This window comes from Crinia signifera, chromosome 1 (assembly GCF_055691185.1).
Source record: "Crinia signifera chromosome 1, ASM5569118v1, whole genome shotgun sequence".
Taxonomy (NCBI): Eukaryota; Metazoa; Chordata; class Amphibia; order Anura; family Myobatrachidae; genus Crinia; species Crinia signifera.
Genome location: NC_139217.1, coordinates 369,799,698 through 369,814,863, shown reverse-complemented (window position 1 = coordinate 369,814,863; position 15,166 = coordinate 369,799,698). Strand labels below are relative to the sequence as shown.

At 46.5% G+C, this 15,166-nt stretch overlaps 3 non-coding genes across 3 annotated transcripts; all 3 read right to left on the bottom strand.

Moving 5' to 3' along the window:
• Positions 1 to 2,557: 2,557 nt before the first annotated feature.
• On the bottom strand, positions 2,558 to 2,629 carry TRNAD-GUC (transfer RNA aspartic acid (anticodon GUC)). The gene has a single exon. It is a non-coding gene; the product is annotated as a tRNA-Asp (tRNA).
• Positions 2,630 to 3,752: 1,123 nt separating this feature from the next.
• Positions 3,753 to 3,824, bottom strand: TRNAD-GUC (transfer RNA aspartic acid (anticodon GUC)). Its single transcript has one exon. It is a non-coding gene; the product is annotated as a tRNA-Asp (tRNA).
• Positions 3,825 to 5,699: 1,875 nt separating this feature from the next.
• TRNAD-GUC (transfer RNA aspartic acid (anticodon GUC)) lies at positions 5,700 to 5,771 on the bottom strand. Its single transcript has one exon. It is a non-coding gene; the product is annotated as a tRNA-Asp (tRNA).
• Between the last annotated feature and the right edge of the window lie 9,395 nt (positions 5,772 to 15,166).

The following is a 15,166-nucleotide window of genomic DNA, read 5'->3' as shown; positions in this document are numbered from 1 at the left end:
ATCCTTTTTTTCTAGAGGCAAGCTGCAATGTGCCCTGGGAATATCTTGGGTACTTGCCAAAGAAATGTAAATTCAATTTCTGATAGCATTTTTTGGATTATTATCCATATCATAACATTTTTATCCCATTTATACAATGCACCAAAATTGGAATATTGGAGAAAGAACATAAATGCCTATAAAAGTATATTACTATTGTTGGTACGTGTTGTGTTCTATATATGCTATTCTATCTGTATGGATTTGGGTGTTGTTTATTTTCTAAATACACAACTTTATTTAAATAAAGCTTTGTGTTAATTTTTATGTATGTCACAACATTTTGATTATTTTGTTTTTCATTTTGTTAAACTCCTGTAATATTGGAGAAATAAAATTGCTTGCCTCCCTGTCGGGGAATTGAACCCTGGACTCCCACAGACAGGCGGAGATACTCACCACTATACTAACGAGGATCAGCTGTTTTAAGCAGCTGCCAAATCAGCTGCTTAAAATATATATACTATATACTATGTATATAGTAAGAGTTTTATTGATTTGCATGGGTAATAGAAACAATTGAAATCATTGCTAATTGGTCATAATTTCCAACTGTTGTCTATTCCAGTTGCACAACAGCATGCAAAATTGATTGTCAATCAGTGTTGCTTCCTAAGTGGACAGTTTGATTTCACAGAAGTGTGATTGACTTGGAGTTATATTGTGTTGTTTAATTGTTCCCTTTATTTTTCTGAGCAGTGAAGTATTCACAGAAAACTGTATCCTTTGCTGCAATGTGCCCTGGGAACATCTTGGGTACTTGCCAAAGAAATGTAAATTCAATTACTGATAGCATTTTTGGATTATTATCCATATCATAACATTTTTATTCCATTTTTACAATGCAACAAAATTGGAATATTGGAGAAATAAAATAAATGCCTATAAAAGTTAAATACTATTGTTGGTACGTGTTGTGTTCCAAATATGTGCTTCCTACTATGTATATAGTAAGAGTTCTATTGATTTACATGAGTAATATAAACAATTTGTTGGTCTAAAGTTCACAAAATGTCAAATCCATGTCAATTCTTGTGCATCATGTACTACGTCAAAATCTTGCAGAAATTGTTTAAACAATAATTTTCTCTGATGCACGGGCCGCTCATCTCTATCGCTATGGCCTCTATGCACAGAGCAATGTATAGTTATTTTCTAAGTGATCTAGTTAAATTTCTTAGAAAATGCCTTGAAATCGCCCCATGTGTAAGCCCCATTAATTTACAGTGGCCAATTTCAGTAAAATGGCACATTTTGTTACTTTTTCAAGGTTACCATCAATTTCCAAATTAGCTAATACATGTACCAGTCATTTCATAAAATTATATGGATTAGCAGGGAATTCTAACTTTGAAAGTTGTACAAGTTATCTTCAAATTTTAAGCCGTGTACACATGGCAGCGATAGGGGCTGATATCGCTGGGAATATGGTCGCTGGCAACCATATTGCCAGTGATGGGAGTGTGCCCCGGCAATAAATCGCTGGGTGCGCGCTCCCGTTTTCAGCCCTGTTCTAATCGCTGGTCGCTGCGACCAGCTGATTACCTCTGTGGAACCGATGAAAAGGGGGCATTGAGCGATATTTTGCTCGCTGATATATTGCCCGCCAATATATTGCCGGGCGATATATATCGCCCCGTGTGTACACACCCTCAGAAAGCATACTGCAATTAGTTCAATACAAGATACTAGATTTCTTTTTATTGCTAACAAGCAGAATACGTAAACCAATACAATAAAACAATATTGCAAAGAAACTATCATTTATGATTGCACATATATTAATTTAATTTAATATGCTATACCATTTAATGACATATAATGTCATTTATTTAGGCCCCCAACCCCCCCACTATCCACGCCATCCCAAAGCGTTGCGTTGCCCGAAGTGTGGTGAGGGGACACGTATTACATGTAATATCATACGCGTCCCCTCACGGGGCTCGCTGAGCTTGCCACACTTCAGGCTATATAAACTCAACTCCACGCGTCCCGCCGCCCCTTGCGGGGCTCGCCGCGCTCACCACGCTTCGGAATGACGTCGATATTAGGGGGAATATTAATAAATGACACATGTCATTTAATGGTATACTACATTAAATGCCATTATAACAGTTAAAATTGCATTGCATCGCATGCCATACAATAATGGCATGCAATGCGATTTCACTACGTTTGAGTACATAGTAAAATCGGGCGCCGTGATAATACACAAGTACCCATTTTTTGGGATTATTATCAATATCATAAATTTTTTATCCCATTTTTACAATGCAACAACATTGGAATATTGGAGAAATAACGTAAATACCTATAAAAGTATATTACTATTGTTGGTACGTGTTGTGTTCTTTATATGCTATTCTATGTGTATGGATTTGGGTATTGTTTATTTTCTAAATACACAACTTTATGTAAATAAGTTTTGTGTTCATTTTTATGTATGTTATAACATTTTGATTCTTTTATTTTTCATTGTGTTAAACTACTGTAATATTTGAGAAATAAAATTTCTTGCCTCCCCGTCGGGGAATTGAACCCCGGTCTTCCGCGTGACAGGCGGGGATACTCACCACTATACTAACGAGGATCAGCTGTTTTACTTTGCTGCCACATCAGTGCAGGAGAGTGGGTCCACTATGTATATAGTAAGAGTTCTATTGATTTGCATGGGTAATATAAACAGTTGAAATCATTGCTAATTGCCTATAATTTCCACCTGTTGCCTATTCCTATTTTTAAATAGTATGCACAGAAAACTGTATCTTTTTTTTTCTAGAAGCAAGCTGTAATGTGCCCTGGGATCATCTTGGGTACTTGCCAAAGAAATGTAAGTTCAATTTCTAATAGCATTTTTTGGTACTTGTGTATTATCATGGGGGCATTTGTGTAGTGGGCTATTCAGGGTAGTGAAATCGCATCGCATGCCATTATTGTATGGCATGCAATGAGATATTGGTTATGGTTGCACATATATTAATTTAATTTAATATGCTATACCATTTAATGACATATAATGTCATTTATTTAGGCCCCCAACCCCCCCACTATCCACGCCATCCCAAAGCGTTGCGTTGCCCGAAGTGTGGTGAGGGGACACGTATTACATGTAATATCATACGCGTCCCCTCACGGGGCTCGCTGAGCTTGCCACACTTCAGGCTATATAAACTCAACTCCACGCGTCCCGCCGCCCCTTGCGGGGCTCGCCGCGCTCACCACGCTTCGGAATGACGTCGATATTAGGGGGAATATTAATAAATGACACATGTCATTTAATGGTATACTACATTAAATGCCATTATAACAGTTAAAATTGCATTGCATCGCATGCCATACAATAATGGCATGCAATGCGATTTCACTACGTTTGAGTACATAGTAAAATCGGGCGCCGTGATAATACACAAGTACCCATTTTTTGGGATTATTATCAATATCATAAATTTTTTATCCCATTTTTACAATGCAACAACATTGGAATATTGGAGAAATAACGTAAATACCTATAAAAGTATATTACTATTGTTGGTACGTGTTGTGTTCTTTATATGCTATTCTATGTGTATGGATTTGGGTATTGTTTATTTTCTAAATACACAACTTTATGTAAATAAGTTTTGTGTTCATTTTTATGTATGTTATAACATTTTGATTCTTTTATTTTTCATTGTGTTAAACTACTGTAATATTTGAGAAATAAAATTTCTTGCCTCCCCGTCGGGGAATTGAACCCCGGTCTTCCGCGTGACAGGCGGGGATACTCACCACTATACTAACGAGGATCAGCTGTTTTACTTTGCTGCCACATCAGTGCAGGAGAGTGGGTCCACTATGTATATAGTAAGAGTTCTATTGATTTGCATGGGTAATATAAACAGTTGAAATCATTGCTAATTGCCTATAATTTCCACCTGTTGCCTATTCCATTTGCACAACAGCATGCAAAGTTGATTGTCAATCAGTGTTGCTTCCTAAGTGGACTGTTTGATTTCACAAAAGTGTGATTGACTTGGAGTTACATTGTGTTGTTTAAGTGTTCCCTTTATTTTTCTGAGCAGTGTAGTATGCACAGAAAACTGTATCCTTTTTTTTCTAGAGGCAAGCCAATTTACAGTGGCCAATTTCAGTAAAATGGCACATTTTGTTACTTTTTCAAGGTTACCATCAATTTCCAAATTAGCTAATACATGTACCAGTCATTTCATAAAATTATATGGATTAGCAGGGAATTCTAACTTTGATAGTTGTACAAGTTATCTTCAAATCTTAAACCGTTTACACATGGCAGCGATAGGGGCTGATATCGTTGGGAATATGGTCGCTGGCAACCATATTGCCAGTGATGGGAGTGTGCCACGGCAATAAATCGCTGGGTGCGCGCTCCCGTTTTCAGCCCTGTTCTAATCGCTGGTCGCTGCGACCAGCTGATAACCTCTGTGGAACCAATGAAAAGGGGGCATTGAGCGATATTTTGCTCGCTGATATATTGCCCGCCAATATATTGCCGGGCGATATATATCGCCCCGTGTTTACACACCCTCAGAAAGCATACTGCAATTAGTTCAATACAAGATGCTAGATTTCTTTTTATTGCTAACAAGCAGAATACGTAAACCAATACAATAAAACAATATTGCAAAGAAACTATCATTGTAGGATAGATGTATTTTTAAATAGTATGCACAGAAAACTGTATCTTTTTTTTCTAGAAGCAAGCTGTAATGTGCCCTGGGATCATCTTGGGTACTTGCAAAAGAAATGTAAGTTCAATTTCTAATAGCATTTTTTGGTACTTGTGTATTATCACGGTGTCCACTTGGGCATTTGTGTAGTGGGCTATTCAGGGTAGTGAAATCGCATCGCATGCCATTATTGTATGGCATGCGATGAGATATCGGTTATGATTGCACATATATTAATTTCATTTAATATGCTATACCATTTAATGACATATAATGTAATTTACTTAGGCCCCCAACCCCCCCCCCCCACTATCCACGCCATCCCAAAGCGTTGCGTTGCCCGAAGTGTGATGAGGGGACACGTAATACATGTAATATCATACGCGTCCCCTCACGGGGCTCGCTGACCTTGCCACACTTCAGGCTATATAAACTCAACTCCACGCGTCCCGCCGCCCCTTGCGGGGCTCGACGCGCTCACCACGCTTCGGGATGACGTCGATATTAGGGGGAATATTAATAAATGACATATGTCATTTAATGGTATACTACATTAAATGCCATTATAACAGTTAAAATCGCATTGCATCGCATGCCATACAATAATGGCATGCATTGCGATTTCACTACGTTTGAGTACATAGTAAAATCGGGCGCCGTGATAATACACAAGTACCCATTTTTTTGGATTATTATCAATATCATACATTTTTTATCCCATTTTTACAATGCAACAACATTGGAATATTGGAGAAATAACGTAAATACCTATAAAAGTATATTACTATTGTTGGTACGTGTTGTGTTCTTTATATGCTATTCTATGTGTATGGATTTGGGTATTGTTTATTTTCTAAATACACAACTTTATGTAAATAAGTTTTGTGTTCATTTTTATGTATGTTATAACATTTTGATTCTTTTATTTTTCATTGTGTTAAACTACTGTAATATTGGAGAAATAAAATTTCTTGCCTCCCCGTCGGGGAATTGAACCCCGGTCTCCCACGTGACAGGCGGGGATACTCACCACTATACTAACGAGGATCAGCTGTTTCACTTTGCTGCCACATCAGTGCAGGAGAGTGGGTCTACTATGTATATAGTAAGAGTTCTATTGATTTGCATGGGTAATATAAACAGTTGAAATCATTGCTAATTGCCTATAATTTCCACCTGTTTTCTATTCCTTTTGCACAACAGCATGCAAAGTTGATTGTCAATCAGTGTTGCTTCCTAAGTGGACTGTTTGATTTCACAAAAGTGTGATTGACTTGGAGTTACATTGTGTTGTTTAAGTGTTCCCTTCATTAAACCTCACACAGTCAAATGCATTCATCCACGCTTCATCGCTTATCTAAAATAAAGACACGGACACCAAAGCTGGGCTTAAAAGGGACGGCTTATTTATTTAAAGCAGGGCGGCCTATTTTCAACTAACTAATTATTTACGTCCCTGCTCTAAACTAAGGTGGCGGGTAAGAACGGTGATTAGCAATTTATACTTCAAAACAACAAACTAAAGAAAATAATAAACGGTGAGGATAAGGGCCAACTGCCCCTTTCGCGAGGACCGGCCAACTGCCAGCGTCCCCGTCAGCTGTACTCCTCCACCTTCAAAATGCCACGGAGGGGGGCCACCCGGCCCTAAGGTCAGGGGTTGACCATCTGCCTTTGCCCCTGACCCTAATTCACATATCAAGGTGAAGCTAAACTCCACCCTTACACACCAAACATTGGGCCACCTGCCCTAACATACCAGCTTCACCTCCCAGCGGTCTGTCATTAACTGCAAGCTTACTGCTAAGGACAAAACGTGGACCCACCTGGATCGGTGATGTCCACGTCTTGCCATTCCCGCCAAGACACAGCTTAATACCGCTTCACCCAATTCACCGTTCTCCGGCCACCCCATAAGCCGCCATAACGCAAACTAGAAAACACCAACAATCTAACAACAGGGATGGGTGGGTGGGCAATTTCTTCAAGCAAAAGAGGCCGAAACTTCCAGAAGAATACCAGTTAACCTCTTCAGTCTCCTCCTAATCTCCAGTGACCAATGGCCTACTACCATGCAAATAGACCGCCCGCCCCTCTCAAGCAAGACCGTCACGCCCATCAGCCCCAGCTTGGCCAGCTAAGAATTCCTGCATCAACCTGGTGAGTTTATGCTGCATTTGGTCAGACCAAGCTTTCCTCTGCAGTCTTAAACCTCACACAGTCAAATGCATTCATCCACGCTTCATCGCTTATCTAAAATAAAGACACGGACACCAAAGCTGGGCTTAAAAGGGACGGCTTATTTATTTAAAGCAGGGCGGCCTATTTTCAACTAACTAATTATTTACGTCCCTGCTCTAAACTAAGGTGGCGGGTAAGAACGGTGATTAGCAATTTATACTTCAAAACAACAAACTAAAGAAAATAATAAACGGTGAGGATAAGGGCCAACTGCCCCTTTCGCGAGGACCGGCCAACTGCCAGCGTCCCCGTCAGCTGTACTCCTCCACCTTCAAAATGCCACGGAGGGGGGCCACCCGGCCCTAAGGTCAGGGGTTGACCATCTGCCTTTGCCCCTGACCCTAATTCACATATCAAGGTGAAGCTAAACTCCACCCTTACACACCAAACATTGGGCCACCTGCCCTAACATACCAGCTTCACCTCCCAGCGGTCTGTCATTAACTGCAAGCTTACTGCTAAGGACAAAACGTGGACCCACCTGGATCGGTGATGTCCACGTCTTGCCATTCCCGCCAAGACACAGCTTAATACCGCTTCACCCAATTCACCGTTCTCCGGCCACATCAGTTTGTCTACAAACTGACCCGCCACCATCCAACCTACACTACCCCTATCCTAACACTCCAACGCCCTCAAGGCATCAATGATGTCCTTAAAGAACAGGTCCATCCCCACTACCGAGAGATGAACTCCATCTGGTCGGTAAAGGGCTTCGCTCCTAAAAGAGATGGCTTCGTGTTTCACGACCACCCCCCCCTTGGAGACTATAGCCCGACCGACGACGGAGTTCACTCTCCTTCTGACTAGATCAATGGCACCGGGACTAACAGCATCCCTCCAAATCCGACGGGGAATTATCTCCGACCAAATAATCCTACAGAAACTCCACTCCTTCAACAGCGCCAATAACCCATTCTTTATCTGAAAGCGAATGTTCATCCCAGAGTCATGGGTCAGGTCATTCCCTCCCAGGTGCACCACTAAGAACAAGGGGTAACCGAAACTACCAACTGCCTCCTGCAATTTGCTGCGCAACGCAGCCCACCTCATCCCTCTGAAACCGAGCCACCGAATGAGTCGCGCCTCGGGGAAGCGCTCCACATCCGCGGCAACCTGCGAGATGGACAACCAATAAATATATGAGTGTCCAATAAACCAAATGCAATTGGGGTCCAACTTGCAGCCTGCAATCAAGATTTTAGAGACAAAGTTAGATATCTGGTCGTACATGGAAAATGGGAAATCCCGGGGGGAACCCTTAAGGTGACATTTTAGCCTAACCTTTAGAATTATCAAAATCAGGACTGGTGAAGAAGGGGGCCTATTTAAGCACTAATTTTATTATTGACAACCCGGCCCACTTTTTAAACTAACCTAACTCCGCAAGCGAGGGGGGTGCGGAGCCCTGGGGGGGGGGGGGGGGGGGTATTTGGGTCGCCCGGTTTGACTTGAGGCAAAAACGGCAAAACATCCACCGGCCGGCAGAAGCCGAGGTTACCACCGGTGGTAAAACAAAAATTCCTCAAGGCCCCCCAGACGCTAAGGCGCATCTGAGCGAGCGGCTACTCCTCAAAAGGGGCGCACTCGTCTATAGAGGCCTGATGTAACGTTTAAATGCACCAGACCTCCACCGACCAAGTGCCCGGATGCTACTGTGGGACAAGCCGTCCGCCGCGGCGACTGATGCCGCGCCGATGCGGAAGGAGTGCGTCCCAAAGTCGCCCGGAGAAAGACCCAGGTGCAGGATGCAACGCCGGAAGACCGACCGAAATTGAAACCTAGTAAGGGGCGAACCGTCAAAGTGCATCAACCATGCGCCCTGCGCAGCAGGTCTGGAGCCCAAATACGCCCTGGCAGCCGCCACCGGACAGGTCCGATGATCACTACCCTGACGGAGATGCACCCACTGGCCTCTGCCGGCTACGTCGGTCTTGGAACGTTGGATCCTGCACCAAATGCCGTCGCTGCGGACGTCGATGTGCCGAAACAGCATGGGTGAACTGGCCGTTCGGGAAGCCGACACCAGCTCCCCCACCCTGAAGGCACCGTGGAAAGCCATTGAAAAAGCCGTTCTGAACAGGAGAACCTCGTGGCCAGAGGAGCAAACCTCCCCTAATGACCCCAAAATTCGCCTCAACAGACTGCCGTCAATAGGCCTTCTCCTGTCTGGCAGAACTGGCCTTGTTCTGGCCCATCCCTTAAGCACCCTCGACAGGACAAAGGACTTGGTGATGTCCCTATGTCCATTGAGGCGCAGGAAGAATGAAATTCCGGAGAGGGTGCGACCGACGCAACTCCTAGACCTCCCCTCGGAATATAACTTCCAAACAAAGCTGAGGATCATTTTACGCCTGCTCTTACCTCCAGAGCCCTGCTCCAGCACGAAAGCGTTCCATCGCTCCCATGCCGACAGGTATGCTCTCAAGGTCCCTGGTGCAAGGGACCGCAGGGCCAGGTCCTCCACCCCTTCACAGGTACCTGCCACAGAAAAACCGGACATGGCTCACCCTCTAAGCAAGCTTCTGGCGCGAGCGTTCTGAATCTATGCCAGTCAAAACGGGACAGCGCGTCGGCTACTGAGTTGTCTACCCCGGGAACGTGCCTAGCAGTCAACTTAATATTGTTCTCCAGGCACGCTAACACTATCCGCGCCAGTATGCGCAAAACAGGCAGGGAGGTGGACTTCTGGCGATTAATCGCATGCACCACCCCCATGTTGTCACACCAAAAGTCCACCTCCCTATTCCGCAGTTCGCTGGACCATAGTTCTAAAGCCACCATTATTGGAAAAATCTCCAACAATAGTAAGTTCTTAACCAGCCCCGTAGAGGTCCATTGCTCCGGCCACGGCTCAGCGCACCATCGCCCATTAAAAAAGGCCCCAAAACCGCAGGCCCCCGCCGCGTCCGTGAACAATTCGAGAACCGAATTGGACACCGGTGGTGCTAACCAGATACAAATTCCATTAAAGCGATAAAGGAAAACGTCCCAGACCCGCAAGTCCTCCTTTAACTCCTCCGTCAAGCGTAAGAAGTGGTGAGGCCTGCGAATCCCGACCGTGGCCCTCTGAAGCTTCCTGCAAAAGGTTTTGCCCATGGGTATAACCCTGCACGCAAAGTTGAAGAGCCCCAAGAGTGACTGAGCCTGCCTCAAGGTTATTTTGACCGCCCCCAAAGCGCAAATAATTTCGCTATGCAACCGCTGAACCTTATCCGCGGGGAGCCTACACAGCCCCTCCTCTGAATCTATTTCAATCCCGAGGTAGGCTAACCTGGTTACGGGCCCCTCCGTTTTATCCGCCGCCACCGGAACCCCGAACTCCCTGAACAGGCGAAGCGCCGACTCCAGGAGCCCTGCGCACTCAGCGGAACCGGGGGGGCCCACAAACAGGAAATCATCGAGGTAGTGTGTTATGTACGGAGACCCAGTACACTCCCGCAGGCACCACTGCAGGAATGTACTAAAACGCTCAAAGTAGGCGCAGGATATGGAACAACCCATGGGCAAACATTTGTCGATATAAAATCCACCCTCCAGCCTAAAACCCATGTACTTAAAGGAAGATGGATCCAACGGCAACAGCCTAAAAGCGGACTCAACATCTAGCTTGCACATCAAGGCCCCTCTGCCAATCTCCATGACCATGGACAGCGCTTCCCCAAATAGGGCATATTGCACTGTACATAAATCCTCAGCGATTGCGTCATTCACCGAGGACCCTCGTGGGCAAGACAGATGCTGAATAAGCCTGAATTCTCCCGGGACTCTCTTAGGAACTACCCCCACGGGGGATAATATTAAGCCTGCCACAGGAGGATCACTGAAAGGACCTGCCATACGTCCCAGGGCCACCTCTGCGTTAATCTTACGCCTGATGACATCAGGGTGCTCCCTGGCTGACTTCAAATTACCCCTGGCACCAGCCGCCACTGTGCCTGAAACAGGTAAGGAAAAACCTTTTGTAAAACCTGACTGCAAAAATTCTGCCGATTGTCTATCGGGGTAACGAGCCAACCATGGGAGCATCCTGTCAAGCGTTACCGGCGTAGGGGCTTTACCCAACGGCAGGTGCCGCTGGACCGCGACTTTGCCTAGCCGAGTTGGGCCCCCCGGGGGTCCCCCCTGTTGGTGGTCTAGAACAGTCTTTGATGGGGTGCGTTCCCCCGCACCTAATGCACAAGTGTCGGAAACGACATTTCCCCCCCAACGTACACTGGCCATTGTTGAAGGAGAAACACTTACCGTGGCCAGGCTTAGTGGAGTTCCCTCTAACATTCCCGGGTCGACTACCCCCCTGTCTGAACCACCCCCTGTTCTCCGCTGCCCGCATTGGCGTTGCCGATTCGGTGACTTCGACGTATAATTCGACGTCCTTTTTCCCGAAATCGAACACCTCCTTGCCGTGCTGCTTACGACGAAATTCTTCGTCGTAAGTCCTCCAGGCAGTACCCATATAAGACGAGTAGAGTTTGTGAATTAAAAACTGATAACGCACCAAATTAACGTACTCGTCCGGATGGGTTTCCAGGTAACAGGCAGCGAATATCAGAATGCCCTTTACCCAGTTGCCGTAAGACCGAAGCGCCTCTTCGCTTGCTGTGCCTTTTTTACGTGCGGCCAGGAGCGCTCTCCTGTCTTTGCTAGTGAGCGCAAATATGTCGACGTAGCGGCCTTTTCTAATGCGGTCCCTAGCCCGGGGGCGTAGGCCCCTCTTAACCGCTGTGTTGGCACATTGCACCGTGTCGGATTCGACGGATACGTTGGACGAACCCGAACTAGGTGAACGATGTGGCCTACGTCTTCTCCGCTTAGCGTGACGCACCCCACCGTCCGAGGATGATTTTTCCTCGGACGATGTTGACGCCAAGGATGAATCAGAATCCCTATCCCTGCGCTTCCTCTTACGAGACTTCCTGGACTTACTATGCTTCCTGGACCTGGAACCAGAGGATGTGCTACCCGAACTATCCCCCTGAGTGCCAGTGTCTTCCCCACTGTCCCAATCAGGGTCACTTGTGGACTCACCTGAGCCGTGCTGCTGCGCTTCCACAGCTGCTCTCCCAGACCTCCGAGTCGATGTCCCTGCCGCATCCATGCCTGCAGTAGTCGCTGTTGAACCTGCTAACAGAGGTACATAAATATCTCCTTGTGACACAGATTCCTGCTCTGCCACCCTTACTCCGGGTAGGCTCTCCCTTGCATCCGTGGTCCCTCTTAAGGAGGGCCCAATGGCCCTGGCTATAGCGTCGGACACCGTTGCCAATGAGGCATCGACCGCTGAACCCCCATGCCCACCTGGACCGGTGGTTAACATGGGGGCGACCGCAGACACTACGGCAGCGCAGATTGACGACAGCGCCGAGGCATTAATGCTCACTGTGCCGTCTGCCGGCCTGATGCCCCTAACCACATCTGCGAAAGAACGATTGGGTTGCACTGCGGAGGAGAGCCTGGCCACCTCCCCTTCGATAGCTGCCCGCTCTCTGCTCAACCGCCTTAGTTCTCTCCGGCGGGCCCTTGCGTTAGCCATTCCACCCGCTCCCACTAACGGCGCCATGGACGTTAACTCCCCATTTACTGAGGAGGAGTCCGATCCACTGTCCTCAGTTACAATAGAGTCCCCTGAGGACACACTGCCCCCTAAAGATCCCTCACCTTGCTCTGCGAGGCCCAGCAAGGCTAGCTCCCTATCGGAGAGCCTCTGCCTTAATTGCCTCATAACCTGTGCATCATCTAGCTGGGCCCTGTGCTGGCCACCAGATGGCACTGCTGCCTGCTGTGCAGCATTATTGTGCCCCTGGTCTCCCCTGCAGGGGGCACTATGCTGCAATTCTCCCCTCCTACGGGCCTTATTGCGTCCGCCATTACCAGCCCTAGCTGGATTTCTATGGCGGCCGCTGACCCCCTTTTGGCCTATACTTTGATTTTTCGGCGGCCGACGGGGGCGGGATCCCATCCCCGCCGCCTCATCTGCGGCAACCGCCAACAACGTGGCTGCGGCCGTACCGGCCGCAGCAATCCTGTGCCCCCGCCGGGGAGCCGCGCAGCGAGCACGCGAGCTCACCCCGGCCGCCGCGTCACTACCCGCGCCCGTGTCATTGGCCGCAACGGGAGCATCCGTCGTGGCCGCTCGCGGCCTAGCCGCGCCAGCCGCCTGCGCACCGCCGGAGGATGGAGCTGCAGCTCTCGCCCTCCCCCGGCCTCCACGCGCTGCTGCGGCCGAGTCACCGCCCGGAGCGGAGGCGCCGGGCGGCGAGGCCACCGTACCCACAGATGCCGCCCGTGCCCTGGTCCTAGGGGCGCCCCCCGCTGCCCCACTCATGTGTTCTGGGCCACCCGCGGACCCCCTGATGCTCCGGCCCCCCGCTGAATGGCCTGCACCACGCTGGGCGGGCCCCCTCCTAGGTGAGGGGGACCCCCCACGTTGAACCCCCCGACTGGGGGCCCGTGCCCTGGTCCTAGGCTTGCTCTGCAGGCCCCCACCATCAGCATATCTGGCTGGGGTCCCTGCAGAGCGAGTGGGCCTATCCATAGCAAGTGTAGGACAAAGGGGGCTTAAAGTTAGAAAGAGACAGGGAAATATAGCTTAAAGAATGTGTAGAGGAAGAATAGGAAGAAATAGAGAGATAGGATAGAAATATTCCCTTTTTTATTTTAAATGAAATGATACAAATACCGCCTTTTCCTTGCAGATACCCAGAGTCTTCACTCTTCAATTTCTTCAAGCAAAAGAGGCCGAAACTTCCAGAAGAATACCAGTTAACCTCTTCAGTCTCCTCCTAATCTCCAGTGACCAATGGCCTACTACCATGCAAATAGACCGCCCGCCCCTCTCAAGCAAGACCGTCACGCCCATCAGCCCCAGCTTGGCCAGCTAAGAATTCCTGCATCAACCTGGTGAGTTTATGCTGCATTTGGTCAGACCAAGCTTTCCTCTGCAGTCTTTTTCTGAGCAGTGTAGTATGCACAGAAAACTGTATCCTTTTTTTCTAGAGGCAAGCTGCAATGTGCCCTGGGAACATCTTGGGTACTTGCCAAAGAAATGTAAATTCAATTTCTGATAGCATTTTTTTTGATTATTATCCAAATCATAACATTTTTATTCCATTTTTACAATGCAACAAAATTGGAATATTGGAGAAATAAAATAAATGCCTATAAAAGTTAAATACTATTGTTGGTACGTGTTGTGTTCCAAATATGTGCTTCCTACTATGTATATAGTAAGAGTTCTATTGATTTACATGAGTAATATAAACAATTTGTTGGTCTAAAGTTCACAAAATGTCAAATCCATGTCAATTCTTGTTCATCATGTACTACGTCAAAATCTTACAGAAATTGTTTAAACAATAATTTTCTCTGATGCACGGGCCGCTCATCTCTATCGCTATGGCCTCTATGCACAGAGCAATGTATAGTTATTTTCTAAGTGATCTAGTTAAATTTCTTAGAAAATGCCTTGAAATCGCCCCATGTGTAGGCCCCATTAGTTTACAGTGGCCAATTTCAGTAAAATGGCACATTTTGTTACTTTTTCAAGGTTACCATCAATTTCCAAATTAGCTAATACATGTACCAGTCATTTCATAAAATTATATGGATTAGCAGGGAATTCTAACTGTGATAGTTGTACAAGTTATCTTCAAATCTTAAGCCGTGTACACATGGCAGCGATAGGGGCTGATATCGCTGGGAATATGGTCGCTGGCAACCATATTGCCAATGATGGGAGTGTGCCCCGGCAAAAAATCGCTGGGTGCGCGCTCCCGTTTTCAGCCCTGTTCTAATCGCTGGTCGCTGCGACCAGCTGATTACCTCTGTGGAACCGATGAAAAGGGGGCATTGAGCGATATTTTGCTCGCTGATATATTGCCCGCCAATATATTGCCGGGCGATATATATCGCCCCGTGTGTACACACCCTCAGAAAGCATACTGCAATTAGTTCAATACAAGATGCTAGATTTCTTTTTATTGCTAACAAGCAGAATACGTAAACCAATACAATAAAACAATATTGCAAAGAAACTATCATTGTAGGATAGATGTATTTTTAAATAGTATGCACAGAAAACTGTATCTTTTTTTTTCTAGAAGCAAGCTGTAATGTGCCCTGGGATCATCTTGGGTACTTGCCAAAGAAATGTAAGTTCAATTTCTAATAGCATTTTTTGGTACTTGTGTATTATCATGGGG